Source organism: Dromiciops gliroides, chromosome 2, assembly GCF_019393635.1.
Source record: "Dromiciops gliroides isolate mDroGli1 chromosome 2, mDroGli1.pri, whole genome shotgun sequence".
NCBI lineage: Eukaryota > Metazoa > Chordata > Mammalia > Microbiotheria > Microbiotheriidae > Dromiciops > Dromiciops gliroides.
The window spans coordinates 432,410,918-432,429,535 of NC_057862.1; the positions used below are offsets into that span (position 1 = coordinate 432,410,918).

Here is an 18,618-nt window from a genome sequence, read left to right on the forward strand (position 1 = left end):
GTGCCTACCCTTGATGTATATCATTTTTCTGCTATGGCTAAGGAAAAGCCTATGAGTCTCATTGGCTTCCATTATCAAGCCTAAACTATTAGGGAACTGTTGTCAGGTCCAGCTCACAACAAGAGGTCAACAGAATCAAAAACAACTATATAGCTGATATATATGTATGTGTGTATGTATGTATATGAATATATATGTATATGTGCATATATGGGAAGAAGGGGAGATTTAGATATATTTATTCTCCCCACACTCCCCATTCCTGCATAGGTTGAAATTGAAGATGATGGGTCTGTGATAAAGAGGTCTGAGATCCATGGGCAACTACAGAGCTTTTCTGTAGTCTTTCTGATGCCTATGGGAGAATGGTACATTTTTCAACCATTTTCTCTGGGGGCCAAGCTTGGGAAAACTATACTATTGTAGTGTTCTGGTATATGACTGAGAAGTCCTCAGCTCAGGAGGTCAGCTTATCTCCTTCCTTTGCTTTTAGCAGGTCCAATATTTAATATTGATTGTTCCTCAAGAAATTGAGTTTAATTTGTCATGTATTGAATGTTTGCCCCACCCTGAAATAGACATTCAGTGGTAAGTCAAGAGGTCTAGGACAGTATTTCCCAAACTTTGAGGGTTTGTGATGGAACTGGGAACTTTCCATGATGCTTTGAGCCTTTTCCCAACTATTGTTTTGTCTGTCCATCTACCTAAACCCCCATTGGTGCCCAAACCATATTCTTCAGTCATATTTCCTCTTTCTACCATGGTCAGCACCACCTTCTCCCTTCCTGTCTTGGTTAGAAATTGACCAGGGTTGGTAGAGGGAACCCAAGACGACATCACACACCAAGAATGGAAACAGTAACTTGGGAAAGGCCACCCTACTTCAAAAATTTGTGTTTTTTCCCATTTGATGCCTGCGGTCCCACTACACACACACACACACACACACACACACACACACACACACACTTTTCTGGGGGGAAAGGGAAAAGTTGAAGGGAAGAGCAAAGGGGTTCCCAAGGCCACACAAGAAATTGGAGTGTGAATGATAGCTCTAAGGATGAGGATTGGAAAGTGTTGCATATCAGTCATGGCAGCTCATACCCCCTCGTGCATCCCATAAGATGGGAAAATAAAAGTTGAAGTACTAAGTTCATTATCTCTAAAGATGTTTTCAGTAATGAAATAACTTTCTGGAACTGGAGAACACAATCCAAAAGTACCTGTTCTTGCTCCTGGAAAAGGATTTATGTAGCCTCCAATTCCTTTCCTGATGCTAATATAGTAAATCTCCACCCCCACCCCATTCTATGAATGTTTTTTTTCAAATTTCTAAAAATGTATATTTATTTTCTATGAATGTTTTATACAATTATATCACTTTTTCTCCCAGGTATGGGTGGCAGTTACCTGTTTAGGTTGGTTAATCAACTCTATCCTTGCCCATTGGCAGCTAGGTGGCACAGTGAATAAAGGAATTGAATCTGCAGTCAGAAAGACCTGAATTCAAATTCAGTTTTGGACACTTAGTAGCTGTTGTAACTCTGAGCAAGTCATGTAACCTACTTTGCCTCACTTTCCTCACCTCTAAAAAATAAAAGCATCTACCTCACAGGTGTTTGTGAGGATAAAATAGGATATTTGTAAAGCATTTTCTTTGCAAATCATAAAGCTCTATGTAAATGCTAGTCATTTTTATGCAGAATTGGTATGATGTTTTGGGTTCCTTTTACTAGATACCTTTGACCTTAGAGTGCTTAGAATCCATTTGTGGATTTTTTTTTTCCTATACCACCCCTTCAGCCATTTTATTTCTTCACTAGCATGTTGAATGGGTACAGAGAGAATAAAAAGTAGGGGAAGAGTAAAGTCAAACTAGCTAAATTTGCCCATTTCTTAACCATTCTCTGTGAAGGAAAAGATAAGCAAAGTCCTTTTAACTTGGGATCAGGACACCTGGGATTCTAGGGATGCTAAGGTTTTATGACCAGTCATTTATATCTTGTTTGCTTTTTGTTTTGTTTTTGCAGGGCAATGAGGGTTAAGTGACTTGCCCAGGGTCACACAGCTAGTTAAGTGTCAAGTGTCTGAGGCTGGATTTGAACTCAGGTCCTACTGAATCCAAGGCCAGCACTTTATCCACTGTGCCACCTAGCTGCCCCATCATTTATATCTTAATGTTAATTTAAGTCCCTTTTATCTTCCATGGGGCATATTCATTTCTAGTACCCAACATAGGTCAATTGTGCACAGTAGTCACTCCATAAAGATTTCTTGATAAAATAGTTGGGGAAGATAGAATTTTTGGTTGATGTTTAATTGATATTCTATATCCATAGGTAATCAATCTACAGGTGTGTATGGGAATAATGCTGACTGCTACCCAGTTTAAGGGCGTCAGGTGAGTAGGGATAGATGTTCCTGTAGGTTCCAAGTGGGTTAAGCACCAAAAAGCAAATGGATGGTCATGAACTCAGCCAATGAGTGCGCCGGCATACCTTCTTCCCCTGGTTATTCAGCTCCTAAAAGTGTACTGAAAGTGGTCTACTCTGGCTTGTTTACTTAGATTCTTGGGGCAGTACCTGTTGGACTATGTGATTCCTCTGATAGGTATAATTCAGCTTGTTTTGTTTTTGGTGAGGCAATGGGGTTAAGTGACTGCCCAGGGTCACACAGCTAGTAAGTGTCAAGTGTCTGAGGCCAAATTTGAACTCGGGCCTCCTGACTCCAGGGCCTAGCTGCCCCTGGTGTATTCAGTTGTGAGGCATGTTTGAAACAGGTCCTTTGGGAATGGTTTGTTTTGATTTCTCACCTCTTCCTTGATGTAATGGCATACCCTTAATGTAATGCCCTTGTATAGAAAGATGACACACTTGATCAGCTATGAGGGGGAAATATATTCTGAATTGTAGCTCTACCTGACTGAGCAAGGGTGCCACAGAACCAGCTAAACTACCTGGTTCCTTTATGATCATCAGCACACATTTGCAAGATGAGAAAAGAGAACAGACTATAACTAAAGTTAACAGTTGGTTTAGATCAGTTCTACGACTTTAGCTTAGTAACACTTTTCTTACCATTCACCTATCAGTCACAGTTTCCTGTGATGGCATTACCTGGGATAGGTTATTGAAGGCAGCAACCGGGCTTGGAGTCTGGAAGGCCTGAATTCAATCCTGTCTTTATCCACTTAATAGCTGTGATAACTTTGGGCAAATCATTTAACCTTTTCCTGCCTCAGTTTCCTCAAACTGTAAAATGGGGATAATGATAGCACTATTTCTCAGGATTGTTTTGAGGGTCAAAGGAGATATTTGTAGAGCACTTTGCACGGGTGCTTACACATATAGCTTACTATATGCCAGGCATCATGCTACTTAATTGACCTACTGTATGCCCCTTACTATAAATGCTTGTTTCCTTCATTTAGGTTTGAAGTGACTCTCTTCTGCCTCCCAGTCTGTTGCCCCTCAAGGTTGATTGGTTTGTACCAACGAATCAGTCCCCAATACTTTATAAATATAAATGAGCATCAGTGATCTATTCAGGCCCTTCCTTTCTGCCTTTGGCTGCTACATTCAGATCCCCCCTCCCTTTTGGTAGCAGAGAGCCATTAACCAGGTTTGTCTGAAGGATCAAAAACGTCTCCTTGGGATCTGACTCTCAGGATGGCTAGGGGAAAAAATATAGGTTAGCCATGCACTGTAGGGTGAGATTTGCAGGCATCTTACTTGACCTTATTCACAAAGTGACAGGAATTGTGACAACCTTTGTGTCTTTTTTTAGCAAATCAAGTGTTGTACCAGGCTTGCCTCTAGATGAGATCATTTGCAAAATATGTTTCCCAGCTTGCTTCGGGCATAATTCATCGTGTCAACTGCAATTGCTCATTTGTTAGGAACTGAGATTCATTAGCAAGTTCCCTTTTTTCCCTTCTCTTTTTTTAAAGTTCAGTTAAAAAAAGAAGAAAGAAAGAAAAAATAACCAACCCCAATAAATGTTATTTAAACAAGCCTGTGAAGGGTGGAGGTACTACGTGGACGTCATTACCCCGGGCTGTATTTCCCCACAGATGCTGTTTGAAAGTAGACAACTCTTGTTCAGGGACATGAACTTCAGGAGAAAAGTAATTTGGTCCCCTGTGGGGAGGTGTGTGTGGGGGTAGACAAGTGGTTTGAGTTGCATTGGCTTTTGTTGGAGGAATCCTGAAATGGGGACGGCCTTCTGGATTTCCATAGATGAAAACAAACCTGTGGAAACTGCTTCTGAAAAAGGGATGGATTCTGGGTTGTTTAGTGGAAGCCAATATCATGAAATTAGACTGAGCTGAAAGAGTTTTAAAAACTGAAGATGTGTTCTCAAATAGGTGAAATCTGTATAAATGTATTCACTTTGAGTTAACACTCAAAAGGAAACCTTAGCCAATATAATTCTACTCCCTGTCCTCAACATTAATTTCCCCTTATCTCTTCCCTGATGCATACATTAGTACCACAAAGTGGAGTTTTCTGGGTCTGAAATCATTGTTCTTTCCACAAAATGGTCCTAAAATAATGAGCCGGTTTTCAGATTCAGTGAATGGACACATTTCTTTTAAGAACTTGTTTCAAAGTCCCAAGAGAGTACTAGACTGGTATTTTTTCTTTATCTAAGTCATCATTTTCAAATGGGTGGGATATGAAGAACCCAGGTCTGTGTCTCTTTAAATGAATCATTCCCTCTCTTCTCTCCTCACAACCCCCCAGGAAATACTTTAAAATCTGTAGCCAGGCCCTGGAAAAGGGGAGCAGAATGCATTAAAATGGACAGAGTGCTACTATTGGTTGGTGGCAACCTGCCCAAATACTGCCAGTGTGCTTGGGAAGCAAATGCCAGCGAGGGTGGGGAAGGAGGGTGGGTGGATGGGCAGGCAGAGGAACTGCATAAAAGTGACTATATATGGTCACTAGGGTAAGGAGAGAGCTCCTGCCTCCTGGTGACATCTCTCCAGTAATCGGGGCTTCTGTGTCCAGATCTGTTTATTGTTTGGCAAGTTGGGGTGGGGGTTAGGGCTGGGGGTAGCCTTAGCTTTGCTTTGAAGCCAGCAATTTGTATCAATCAGGGCTCTTTGCGGAGTATATTGATTTAGGAAGAGGGCACAGATGTTTTGCCTCCTTGGAAATCTGGAGCCTGCATAATTTTCAGCAGCAAGCTAAAGGAGAAAAAAGAGTCATGTGCAAAGAATTGCAAGTGGGAGGCGATCAAAGGCTGGCTGGCCTACCTTTCCCAAGTTAAGAGAATTGGAGAAAGTTTAACCTGAGAGAAACTAACTATGAAATCTCTCTGTTAACCTATTTTTCCACTGCGTTTGTTTGTTTGGTCTGGGAAGGGTTGCCACATTTGGATTGGAGGATGCCCTGTCTTTAAAATCTGGGCCACTCAACTAAGTGTTGGTATTGCTTTCACACAAACACCATAGTCCCTCAGAGAACTGAAGTGGTTGGTTAGTAGGTGTTTGCATGAAAACCAAGATATAGTGAGGTTCAGATAGCATAGCAAATGGAACAAGCCTTGCTGGATGGCTAAAGTAGTTAGAGTTGGGCTCTGCTACTTATGTAGCTTGAGCTAGTCACTTCATCTCTGAGTCTCAGCTTCCTTATCTTTGAAATGAATATGATACCTGTCCTGTGGCCTGCTTTAGTTGGGGAGCTGCTTAATAAATCGTAAAATGCTATATATGTAGGTTAGAGGATCCCATATGTGGGGGGGATTATTTTTTTTTTTAGGCATATTTCAATGGAGAAGTGGAAAGATCAGAAAGTATTTACAACCTCTGTTTTTTTGGGGGGGGGCAACAGGGTTAAGTGACTTGCCCAGGGTCACATAGCTAGTAAGTGTCAAGTGTCCTGAGGTTGGATTTGAACTCAGGTCTTTCTGAATCCAAGGCCAGTGCTCTATCCACTGTGCATCTAGCTGCCCCTATTTACTACCTCTGGAGGATCAAGGTCTCAGGGAGAGGAAAAAGGGGACAGATCAAACTGACTTCCTGACATTTCCAGAGTATTAACATTGACTTGTTCTCCCAACATCCCCTCCCCCCTTTTATTTTACTGTTGTTCCAATGGGTAGAAAACACAGTAGGAAACTTGTTTGGGACTTCAGGCAATGAACTTGGCTTGTTAATACAATGGTGGTCTGATGGTTTGTCTAGATCCTTGGAAACAGCTCTGATAGATATTTCTGCACACTTTTGTGGTCTTCATGGCTTTGGAACTTGCTGGATGTGATGTTTGCATAAAAGCAGAAGGCTTCAGCTCACTCCTAGCTACTTAGCTAAATGTGTAGGTAGGTGATAGGTTCAGGGAGGTCATTCCTGGCTGTGTTTCCCAAACATAACCTTAGGGCAGTTAGGTGGCATATGGGATAGATTGCAGAACTTTGCCAGTAAGACCTGAGTTTGAATCCTCAGAACCATAAGTCTAGATGATCCTGGACAAGACAATTAAATCTCTGTGCCTCAGTTTCCCTGGTCTATAAGATGTGGATGATAGCACCTACCTCCCATGATTATTTTGAGGATCAAAATGAATGTGCTATTGCTTATGCTATTGCTGATTAGAAGAACAGGGATTGTGACTACCTTTTTCTACTTTCAGTCCATGTTAGGGTAAATACATATATTAGAAATGGTAAGAGACACAAGACAATATAGAAAGATATTAAGTGGGCTACATGGCTCAGTGGATAAAGCATTGGCCCTGAATTCAGGAGGACCTGAGTTCAAATCAGTCTCAGCTTCACTAGCTGGTGTGACCCTGGACAAGTCACTTAACCCTCATTGCCCACAAAGAAAGAAAGAAAGAAAGATATTAAGTACTGAAGCTCTAAGGCCAGGCAGTCAACAAGCATCTTTTAATCAATTACCATGTGCCATGCAGGGTGCTAAGTGCTGAGAATACAAAGAAGGCAAAAAGAATCCCCTGCAAATAATGAGGAATATATGAAAAGACCAATGTGACATGCACAGATAGGGCATTGAAGTGGTATGGGTTTGTAAGTGGTAAACTTGTGAACTCAGGTCTTTCTGACTCCATCTTTTTTTTTTCTTTTGCAGGGCAATAGGGGTTAAGTGACTTGCCCAGGGTCACACAGCTAGTAAGTGTCAAGTGTCTGAGGCCGGATTTGAACTCTGGTATTCCTGACTCCAGGGCTGGGGCTTTATCCACTGTGCCACCTAGCTGCCCCCTTGAGTTCAAATCTTACTCCAGATACTTACTAGCTGTGGTGACTCTTGACAGGACACTTGACTTCCCTGCTTTAGTGCACTCATCTGAAAATGGGGATAATAGCATCTGCCTTCCAGGGTTTTTAATGTTCAAATAAGACTAAAACACTTTGCTGACCTTAAAGCATTAGATAAATGCTATGATTAGATATAGCTATTATATATATATATATATATATATATATATATATATATATATATATATGATTAGTATTAGTAATATTACTATTATTATGATTCTGAATATTTATTGGTGGAGGGTAATCTGAGAGCACAAGACCCTATCAGCTGGTGTGGGGTGAGGGAGAGTAGGACCAAGAAAAGCCTCTTGCAGAAAGTAGGACTTGAGCTGAATCCTCAAAGGAAGCCAGGGAAATCTATAATCAGAGGTGAGAGAGAAGGGCGGGCATTCCAAGAATAAGGAACAGTCACTGCATGGAATGTCAGGTGTGAGGAGCTACAAGTAGGGCTAGATCATTGAATGTGTGGATGGGGGTAGGAATGAAGAAGATCTGAAGGACCAAATTATGAAGAGCTTTAAATGGCAAACAAGAAGATTTTTTTTTCTGGAGGCAAAAAGTAATAGGAAGCACTGGAATTCATCGAGTAGAGGGACAGGTGGCATGTCCTTACCTACACTTTAGAAAAATCACCTTGATAACTAAGTGGGGAGTGGTTTGGAGTGGAAAGACACCTGGGAGGAAGAACCAGTTAGAAGCTGTTGCAATAGTCAGGTGAGAGGTGAGTGCCTGAACTAGGTTGTGGTCATGTGAATGGAGAAAGAGAATATGTGATACAAGAGATTGTGAAAGATTTGGCAATGAACTGGATATGTAGAATGAATGAGAAATGAGAAGTTGAGGATGTCACAGGAGTTTGTGAGCCAGATAGATAATTGGATTTTGGTTCCTTGACATGATAAATTCAGAAGCAGGAAGAGTTTGAGGGGGAAGATGATGAGCAAGTTGAGTTTGATGTGCCTATGGGATATTCCATTTTGAGATGTCCAGAGTAGTTGGTTATTCAGGGCTATATCTCAGAAAGACTAGGACTGGATCTTTAAATCTTGAAATAACCTGCATGATATGGGAGCTGAAGAACTCACCAAATAAGACAGTACAAACAAAAAAGAGATAGAGGGCCAGAGTCAGCAGCAAGCCTCGAGGGGATGGACACCCACAGTTTAGTGGGCATGATATGTAGTGGAAGGAGCAGCAAAGAAGACTGAAGGAGGGGTTTGATCAGTAGGAGAGGACCAGGAGAGAGAAGCTTCATGGAAAACCTAGAAAGAAAAGATAAGAAGTGATATACAGTGTCAGAGTTTGCAAACCGAGAAAGGATCATTTTTATATATGGCAACTCAAAGGGTCATTGAGAACTTTGGAGGGGTACGGTTTAGCTGCATGAGGAGATGGGAAGCCAGTTTGGATGGGGGAGAGTCAGTGTGGGCCATACGTAATCAGGGGAAAACTTGTTGGAATAAGAGTCAAGTAGCCAGGATTTGGAGATGGAAGTATAGTGAGAAAAAGCAGTGGAAAAGGCAGGTAGTATGGGGGAGTGGATAAGAATGTTAAATGCCAGGTGTAATACTAGTTTCTGATACTGTGGTTGATGCTGTTTTTCAGCTATGTGGCATTTTCTTGACAGATAATAGAGTGGTTCGCCATTTCCTTTCTCTATCTTCATTTTGCAAGATGAGGAAGCAAACAAGGTTAAGTGACTTGTTCAGGGACACACAGCTAGTAGTGTTTGAGGCCCAATCTGAACTCAGGAAGATGAGTTCCTGACTCTAGGACCTGCACTTTATCCACTCGTGAGACACTTAGCGTCCTTTTGACACAATTACCTTTGTGTTATTGGGAAGGAGTTGAATTTCTCTTTGCTTCAGTTTCTTCCTCTATAAAAATGAATGAGTTGGACTAGATTCTTTCTTAGATCCCTTCAACTCTTGTGACCCTAAGACCTTCCAGGAAGGTTTGTTAAGGTATGGGGCACAAACCATACTACAGAGGCTGGTGTGATTTTTTTTTTCTGATGAGCCTTGTCCACTCCCAGATTTAAATGCTGAACTGGTAGATTTATAGATTTTTTTTCTTTGAAAAGAGATTATCTAGGCAAGGCTAGGCAGCATGGCTTGTGGGAACAGTCAATGAATTTGGAATTAGAAACTTGTGTTCAAGCCCTCAGTGTCACCTTTGTGACTTGGAGCAGTTTACCACACAACTTTCTCAGTTAGGGAGCCTAGACCAGACCTTCTAAAGCTTTTTCCATTCATGAACCCTTTTTGGCCTGAGAAATTTTTACACAACCCTGAGTATAGGATATATAAGAGTAGGTATACAAATCAAACATTTACTGCCAAATTTTTTGTAAACCTCCCCCCCCCACATTTAGCGCCCCCCCCCCAATTTAAGAAGCATGGGAGTAGACAGTCAGTCTAAAGCACCTCTTAAGCCCATACTTGCTATCTGAAGTCCCTTCTAGCTCCAGATCTTAGGGTCATATGAAGTCCCTCATTTTATTAAGAAAAACCAAAACACAAAGAGCTTTAAATAACTTGTCCAAGGTCTAGTCTAGTCACTGGTAAAGGTAAGGTTCCCCACATAGGGCTCCCAAATCCTTGACAAGTTTTCTTTTTACTGTGTTGTTACTGTGAGTTCTTTTCCAGGCAATTGGGATTGGATTCATTCCTAGCTTCAGTCTTCTCAAAATAGATTTGTTTTCAATGCATCAAAATCCTCCTTGTCACTTTCTTAAGGTATTCCATGTTAGCAATTCATAATATCACCATTGGAAGGGCACTCAAAAGGCCATCTAATGCCATACCTCACCAAGAGTCCCCTCTTTCATCCTTCTTTCTCATGAAGATGACCACAGTCCCTAATCTGTCCCTCTTCTCCTAGTTGAAATCCCATCATTCAGACTCTTAACCTTGTTCTAATCATCTTCTAAACACCCCATTTCCATCTTCCTAAAAGTGTTACCCTCCTCTTAAGAACTTTCATAGCCCCGCTATTGACTTAGCTTGGCATTTAAAGCCTTTCCTAGTCTGGTTCTAGCCTACCTTTCTAGGGTTATTGTACATGACTGCCCCTCACATATGCTGTCACAGCCAAATTGGTGTACTCACTCATCCCAGAGCTCAGCATTCCATCCATCTTCTGTCTCCATTCCTTTTCTCAGACTGTCCTGAATACTGAGAATGTACTCCCTCCTTATATCTCTGCCTCTTAGAACCCTTACTCTGATACAAGGCTCAGTTCATGTCACTTTCTATATGAACTACTCAATCATGTAATTATTAGTTATTAGTGCTTTCTTTCTGTTCTCAGATTTTTTATACATTCTTATGTATTTACCAGTGGTATTTCTGCCCACGCCTCCCCCCATAATACACATGCACACAGGTCAAGTAGGTCCTTGAGGTCAGGGGCCATTTTTCATCTTGCCTTTGGGTTTCCAGTACCTAGCTTGGTGCTTTGTATAGTTATATACTAGCTCAATGAATGCGCATTGAATTGGACTGAAATGGAAAAAATGGTACTTGTCCTTCAAGAAGCTTATGTTCTATGGGGGGGAGGGAGAGGAATACTACATTAACAAAGTGAGTATACTGTAATTTTTTTTTAAGCAGGCATAGTTCAGTTTTATTCATTGTTATTAAAAAAAAAATCTTATGCTTGCCACAGCAGGCTGCCTGGGTCCTCTGGACAGACACCCGAGGTGTGAGTCTTCACAAGATGGTTGGTGAATTCCTGATAGGAGACTTAGTAAACACAGCCTCTTTCCCACAGGTCTGGGGTTAGGTAGCTGTATGTTTTGGAGATGGCATCGAAGGTAGCTTTAGCAAAGTTGCCCAGAGTGGCAGTACAGACCCTTGCAGAAGTGTAGCAGTCATCAATTCCAGCCATCAGTGACTTGGAGCAGTTTAGGCACAGGAGCTTCTTAGGCACAGGAGCTGAGACAATGCCAGTACCTTGAGGGGCGGGGATCAGGTGCACCAAAACAGATCCACAGCGCCCAGTGACCTTTGCAGGGCACTGTGAGGCTTGCTAATCTTATTCCCCCAGTAGCCATGTCTAACAGGAATGATGGACAGCTTGGCCAGAATGATAACACCACAAATAGCTGTGGCTACTTCCTTGGAGCACTTGACACCCAAGCCAACATAGGCATCGTAGTTGCCGATGGCCACAAAAAGCCTTAGAACCTGGTACGTTGTCCAGCTCTAGTTTGTTTCTGAACAGGCATGATCTTCAGAACCTTATCCTTCAATGAAGACCCCAGGAAGAAATCTGTGATCTCAGATTCCTTAATAGGAAGGGAGAAAAGATAGGTCTCCTCCAAAGACTTGATCTTCATGTCCTTGACTAGTTGGTCTAGCTTGGTGACAGGAGCCCACTCCTTATCCTCGGCCCTTTCCTCCTTGGCCCCGTGGCCTTGGCCCCGGCCCTCGTCCACGGCCCCCACCTGCAAAGCCACCTCAGAAGCCCCCTTGGCCTCTGACTCCAGGGCCCCAGGGCCTCCAGCTCTTCCTGCAGCACCAATGTCGTTGGCCATTTGGTGCTCCTTAGAAGTAGAAGTATACTGTAATTTAAGGGAATGGGCACTAACCAATGACTTGGATTAGGGAAAAAAATCTTACCAGAGGTTGTACCTTTTTGAACCTTAGGAGGTAGATTTAACAAGAATAGAGGTCATCTAGTCTAACTCACTCCTCATTTTACAGAATAGGAAACTGAGGCTTAGAAAGAGGTAAGTGACTTAATTACAGGAGGCTGAGGGGAAGAGGGAAAGGGGAATTCATTCTAAGGCATTCAGGACTTTCTCCTTTCTCTCTAACCTCAATCCTCCTTTGCTTTCTTCCTTTCAAATGCCATGATTCCAGAAAATAGAGTGGTCTAATTCAAATTAACTGAAAAAGGAGAGAAAGAGCTTCATGGTGCTACCACGTTTGGAAAGAGACTTCCTGGAGGACCAGTTCAAACGGTCTAAAAGGACAGGTAAAATTTTGATAGGTTTATTGGTTGTCAAACCAATAAATAAGCATTTATTAAATTCAGTGCTATGTTCAAAGCACCAATCTAGGCTCTGAGGATGCAATGACAAAGTAGAAAAAGTTCCCTAACTTCAAGGAGCTTGCATTCTTCTGTAATCAATTAGTAATTTCCATTTCCTGAAACTCAGGATTTAGGTGGGTTTCAGTGGTAGCTTTAGAACAGTTTTCCTACTATATCATTTTGCTCTAAAGCAGCTGTTAAAAGTTGACACCAAATGGTCATTTATGAATTTAAGCTAAAAAGTGTAAATTAAACTCCTGTCTACTCCAGTTAAATCATTCAGTTGGTAGAAATAGCATATTTCTTCTCACTATTTTTTTCAGTGGTGGTGAGTCTCCTCCCAGGGACTCCAAGGCACTGCAAAAATCCTAAAAGGGTCTTCTGAATCATTAAAGATGAAATTCAGCTCTATATAGTTAGGCTTAGATGTACACCAGAATTTAATAAATATTTTTAAAATGCAGATGCCCAAAAGCAACTCTTGGTTAATTTGAATCACTTATCTAGTAGAGAACCTCATTTCCTCGTATTTCTGGATAAACCAGAATTTGTTGTCACTCTAGAATCTTCTAGAATCCATGTACAGTTGGCATATCATATCATCGATTTGGTGGGAAAAGCTATTTTTTAAAAAATTAATTGATATTTTATCATGTTACTTGTAAATATATCTTCTCCCTTGTAAGAAAACAGAAAAGCTAACCAACCAATAGGTCAAACAAGTCTGACAGCTTTGGTAGTATGTTGGATAAGAGTACTGGCGCCTGGAGTTGGGAAAGCTAGAATTCAATCCAGTCTCCAACACTTACTTACTAGCTGTGGGACTGGACCCTGGCAAATCACTTCACCTTTATCTGCCTCAGTCTTCTCAACTGGAAAATGAGAGTGATATTAATAATATCTGTTTCCCAGATTTGTGGTAAAGAGCAATGAGATTTTTTGTAAAGTAGCATATAGTAGACATTCAGTGCTTATTCCTTCCCTTTCTTATATTCCTCCCTCCCCTCCTCCCCCCCCCCACCCCATACACACACGTACAAGAAGGGCCAGTCTGGGTTATATAGCATTTACTTTAATTTTTGTTTTCCACATCTTGTTTTCCCTGGTTCTGCTTATTTCAACTCTCCATATAATTGTCTCATTCTATGCCTCTAAATTCTTCATATTCATCACTGTTTACAGTGCAAATTCCTGATTTAGATAAGACCAATATGGAGCAAAAGTCATTCTCAGAAATTTCAGTGCTTAGCTAGAGTGGTCTTTTAGGGTAATTCCACAGGGGACACAGGAGAAATAGCTGGGTGCAGTGGCAAAAAATGCAGATAGAAAGTCAGGACAATTTGGGTTTGAATCCCAACTTTGTTGCTAGCTATGTGACTTTGGACCTTTGGATATCTGGGCCTCAGTTTCCTCATCTATAAAATAGTTGACTTCTATGACCCATTCTTTAAATCTTTGGTCCTAGGAAATTTATTGTTTTTGGTTTTGGTTTTGGTTTTTTTGGCAGGGCCATGGGGGTTAAGTGACTTGCCCAGGGTCGGATTTGAACTCAGGTCCTCCTGAATCCAAGCCCAGTGCTTTATTTAGGCCCCCCCTCCTTAGGAAATTTAATGACTATGATGAATATGCTCATTCCAACCATTTGAAATGTCTCTCCTGGTTACATTAAGGAATGCATACTGGGTGGGCCCTTTGCATTGCTGCAGGGCTTTGCTGAGCTCACTTATTGCCTCTGTATCACAGGGAAGAATAGAAGTAGCCATAACGGTATTAGCTTCATTCTGGGATTGTTGTGCAGTTAAAAATCACAGTGTTAACACAGTTTCCTGCATCTAATTTCGTTTCCATTCTACTGCTAAGCGCCTTTGTTAAATTTTGTATATTGATATTTTTTGTTGTTGTCAGCAGTTTTTTCTCCTTTTTTTTTTTTGAACCATATAAAGCCATTAGTGTGAGAGAAGATTAAAAAGATACATTACAATTAAGATGTTAATGAAATCTGCATCATACAACTTTTGAAACCCTTTAGGCATTAATCTTGCTGGTGTTGTGTCCTCTCACTTTGCCCGTTCTTATTCGAACACTGACCCCTGCTGAGAGATTGGTGCTATAATTGGATTTTTTTTAAATAAAAAAGAAAGAAAGCTTTTAGGAAAATAGAGGTTGAGTGGTCTACTCTTGCTTTAGTGTGTCAGTCTCCTAAATGAAGAAAAAGGAAAGCAAAAAGGGGAGGAGATATTCTTTCCATTACCCATGAAGACCTGGTGGTAGGATCACCTTTTTCTTAAAGTCTTTTTCTACTCTAATCCAGTTCCCTTTGCCTAATGTGGTGGAACCTTTCTATTCCTACTTTCAGGGGGAAAGGGGAGTTGTTGATCTATCTTGGCCAAGTTTGAAATAACTTATGACCTATTAAGCTAGAAAGGGTTTTAGAGATCATGTAGTCCAACCTCCTTATTTTATCTAAGTTTTATATGTGATTAAGTATTTTATAAGTGAGACCTAGAGAGGAGGCTAGTGATTAACTCAAGGTCACAGAGATCATAAGTAGTTCAGAGGTTTTCCTCATCAGTCATGTTGTGTCATCATGAACGACTATGATCCAATTTGGGCTTTTCTTTGCAAAGATTGCAATGGTTTGTCATTTCTTTCTCCATTCTCATTTGTTTCAGATGAGGGAAACAAGGCAAAGAGGGCTAAGAGATTTGCCCAGAGTCACACAGCTAGTAAGTCCGAGCCTGGATTTGGACTCAGGTCCTCACTGGAGGGCCTAGCACTCTGTCCCACTGCACCACATAGCTGCTTTGAAATAATGAACAGAGCAAGATTCCAACCCCAAGGTGTTCTGACTCCAATCAAAATGCCTTTTCCGCTGCGCTCTCCAGAACCTGAAGTCTACAATGATTGTACCGCATGTATTCAGTTTCCCGAGTTCTCCATGAAAATCCTTTGTGGCTTCTCTTCTATCCACCTCTTCTTTCCACTCTGTTTTTTTGTTTGTTTGGTTTTTTGGCAGGGCAATGAGGGTTAAGTGACTTGCCCAGGGTCACACAGCTAGTTAAGTGTTAAGTGTCTGAGGCTGGATTTGAACTCAGGTCCTCCTGAATCCAAGGCCAGTGCTTTATTCACTGCGCCACCTAGCTGCCCTCCACTCTGTTTTAAACAGGGCATTCAACCCCAAATATTTGGGAGGATGCCCTTTACTCTTTGAGAAGGGGAAACATAGGATTCTGCTTGGGGAAACAAATGTGAACATATCAGAAGTCCCCCTCTGACAGGGGGGTTCTGGGGACTGTTTGAGAGAGTGATGTCATTTTACCAGCCACCAGCTTGCCTAGGAATACATTTGGCCATCAACTTCCTTGAATTAGGTTTTATGTTGTGGTGAATTTACCCCACCCACTTTCTTTCTTTCTTTCTTTCTTTCTTTCTTTCTTTCTTTCTTTCTTTCTTTCTTTCTTTCTTTCTTTCTTTCTTTCTTTCTTTCTTTCTTTCTTTCTTTCTTTCTTTCTTTCTTTCTGTAAGGCAATTGGGGTTAAGTGACTTGCCCAGGGTCACAAAGCTAGTAAGTGTCAAGTGTCTGAGGTCAGATTTGAACTCAGGTACTCCTGAATCCAGGGCCGGTGCTCCATCGATTGCATCATCTAGCTGCCCCTCCCCACCCACTTTCAGTCCTGTTGATTGAAGAGGGTGTGATTTCTACTCTAAAGTTACCTGGTCACTGGAGAACTCAGGAAAGAAATCTTCAAGCTGGGCTCCATCAATATGGTTTTGGGATAACCGAAGGGGGCCACTTTTCTGCCTATAGGCTAGAATCCATGGCACTGCTGAAGCATATCATGTGGAAGGGAGAAGCATGGTGTTCTCCAGCTTATGTGGGGCAGCTAGGTGCTATGCAATGGATAGAGGGCTGAGCCTGGAATTGGGAAGACCTGTTTTCTAATCTGGTCTTACTAGCTGCTGCCCAAGTGACCCTGGGCAAATCACTTAACTTCAGTTGCCTTAGTTTCCCCATGGGTTAAAATGAGCTGGAGAAGGAAATGGCAATCTGCTCCAGTATCTTTGCCAAAAAAATTCCAAATGGGATCATGGAGAGTTGGACACCATTGAAGAACACGACCACTCTTACTGTGCATGGTTGTTGTGAGGATCAAGTGAGGTGATATTGGTAAAAGCACTTAGCATTATGCCTGGCACATAGTAGGTGCAATATAAATGCTTATTCTGTTCTCTTTTTCCCATATGTGTCATCAGGTATTTCTTGTGCAGTCATATGGGTTCCAGCATCTACCCTGGAGAAGGAGCTGGGCATTTTGTGAAGGCAGTCTGGTACAGTTAGTTGCTTTTGTTTGGTAAGATCTGGAAGCCAGTGTTGCAATCTGTAACAGTAGAATAGTGGGAAGATGGTCAGGTGGTTTGTACTGGGGCTCCAACAGACAGATTTCATGTCTGTGTGTTTTTGCAACACCTTTCTATAAAGGGAAACATAATTTAAAATATGATGTAACTTAGTGTTGTAACAGCCTTCTCAAACGTCTCTGCATTATGCTGAGATCATTATCAGAGGCTGATATGAACTTGCAAAGAATATTATGCAAATCATTTTCTCGCTCCAAAAGGGAATTTTTTTTTCTCCTCTCTAAGGCAGAGCGTGACCAAGAACAGTGCAGAGGGCATGGACAAAAATCCTTTGGGGCATGAATTTAGCTAGGAGGGAGAAATTTGAAGTACATATCCTTTCCACATTTTCTCCCTGTCATTATGTTCACTTTATAACCAAAGCTTCTGAAAGGAGTGTGTGTGTGTGTGTGTGTGTGTGTGTAGAGAGGAGAGAGAAGAGAGAGAGAGAGAGAGAGAGAGAGAAAGAGAGAGAGATCATTACAAATGTTGGTCCTAGGAATTCCTTTATAGGCATAGGTCTTCTCTTTTTCTTTGTCAATATTATCCTAAGGGTATAGTCATTCATCACTACATTAGGGACCCAATGATGAACAGCTTTGTATCCCTTATTATTTAATTGAATCAGGCCTCTTTGTAGATGGCTGGGACCAAGGATGGTCTTTTTTTCTAGACATATAACAGCTTCAAATCAGATCTGTCAGCATCCCTGCTTCATGTCTTCAACCTGACTACTACTTCAAGCCTCTCTTTGGTAGCATCACTACTTTCTTCTCGATCCCCCCCTTTTTTTGGGCAGTGCAGCGAGGGTTAAGTGACTTGCCCAGGGTCACACAGCTAGTAAGTGCCAAGTGTCTGAGGTCAGATTTGAACTCAGGTCCTCCTGAATCCAGGGCTGGTGCTTTATCCACTGTGTCACCTAGTTGCCCCTTCTCTCTTTTCTTTTCTTTTTCTCTTTTCTTTAATTAAAACCTGTTCTGGTGTAATAATGTACTGATAATAACTCATAGTCTCCTTCCCAGGGCATTCAGTATTCTAACCCAATTGGAGAACTTAAGCTGAAAGGATGGCAGTGGTTGGTATGTATAGGGATACATGTATAGGGATAGGGAAGGATTGGGAAGCCCAGTAGTCATGCCATGTGGGTAATAATGGTTTGTTCTCCTCATGGATAAGATTAATCTTGCAATCTACCTCCTCCTTGATTGGAAGTGATAGTTGCAACAGGTTCAGGAGACGTTGCTTCTTTGTTTTTTTCAGAGTTTTGGTCTTCACAAGTTTCAATAGTGTGGCACTCTTCACCAAAAGGTAATATGACTGTAAGTCCATTGTTAATACTGCATCGCATCCAAAATGAAAGGATGTGATAAGATAATCTTGCTGCTTTCTACCCAAGTCAGAGCACAGCTGAAGTGTTGGGTTCAATGCAGCATGCCAGATTTTAGGAAAGTCATTGACTACTGCAGCAAATTCCACAGAGGACAATCTAGAAGTGAAAGGACTGGAGAATATGCAATGTTCAGCTTGAAGGAACTGGTGATGTTTAATAAGGGGAAAAACAGATGACTTGGGAGGGAGGGATATGATTGCTTCAAGTATTTCACGAGCTGTCTTGTGGCAGAAGTAATTCATTTTTGTATAGTTCTAGAGAGCAGGACCAAAAGGACATAAAGGAATATCAAAGAAGGCAGATTTTAGCTTAATTATGAGGAACAAAATTCCAGATATCAGAGCTGTATCACAATATAATTGGTTTCTTTGTCAAGTACTGACCTCTCCATCACTGGAAGGTTTAGATGACCACCTGTCAGGGACATCATAGTGGAGATTCCAGTGTTAACCAGAAGCTTGGATTAGGTGACCCCTAAAAGGTCCCTCCTGATTCCCAGTCAATAT

The 18,618-nt window shown here is 41.5% G+C and overlaps 1 protein-coding gene and 1 pseudogene across 2 annotated transcripts in view; one reads left to right on the top strand and one right to left on the bottom strand.

Moving 5' to 3' along the window:
* Window positions 1-18,618, top strand: part of NACC2 (NACC family member 2) — a 130,156-nt gene that overhangs the window by 13,372 nt on the left and 98,166 nt on the right. The gene's annotated exons all lie outside the window — the stretch shown is intronic.
* Window positions 5,125-11,824, bottom strand: LOC122739041 (annotated as a pseudogene).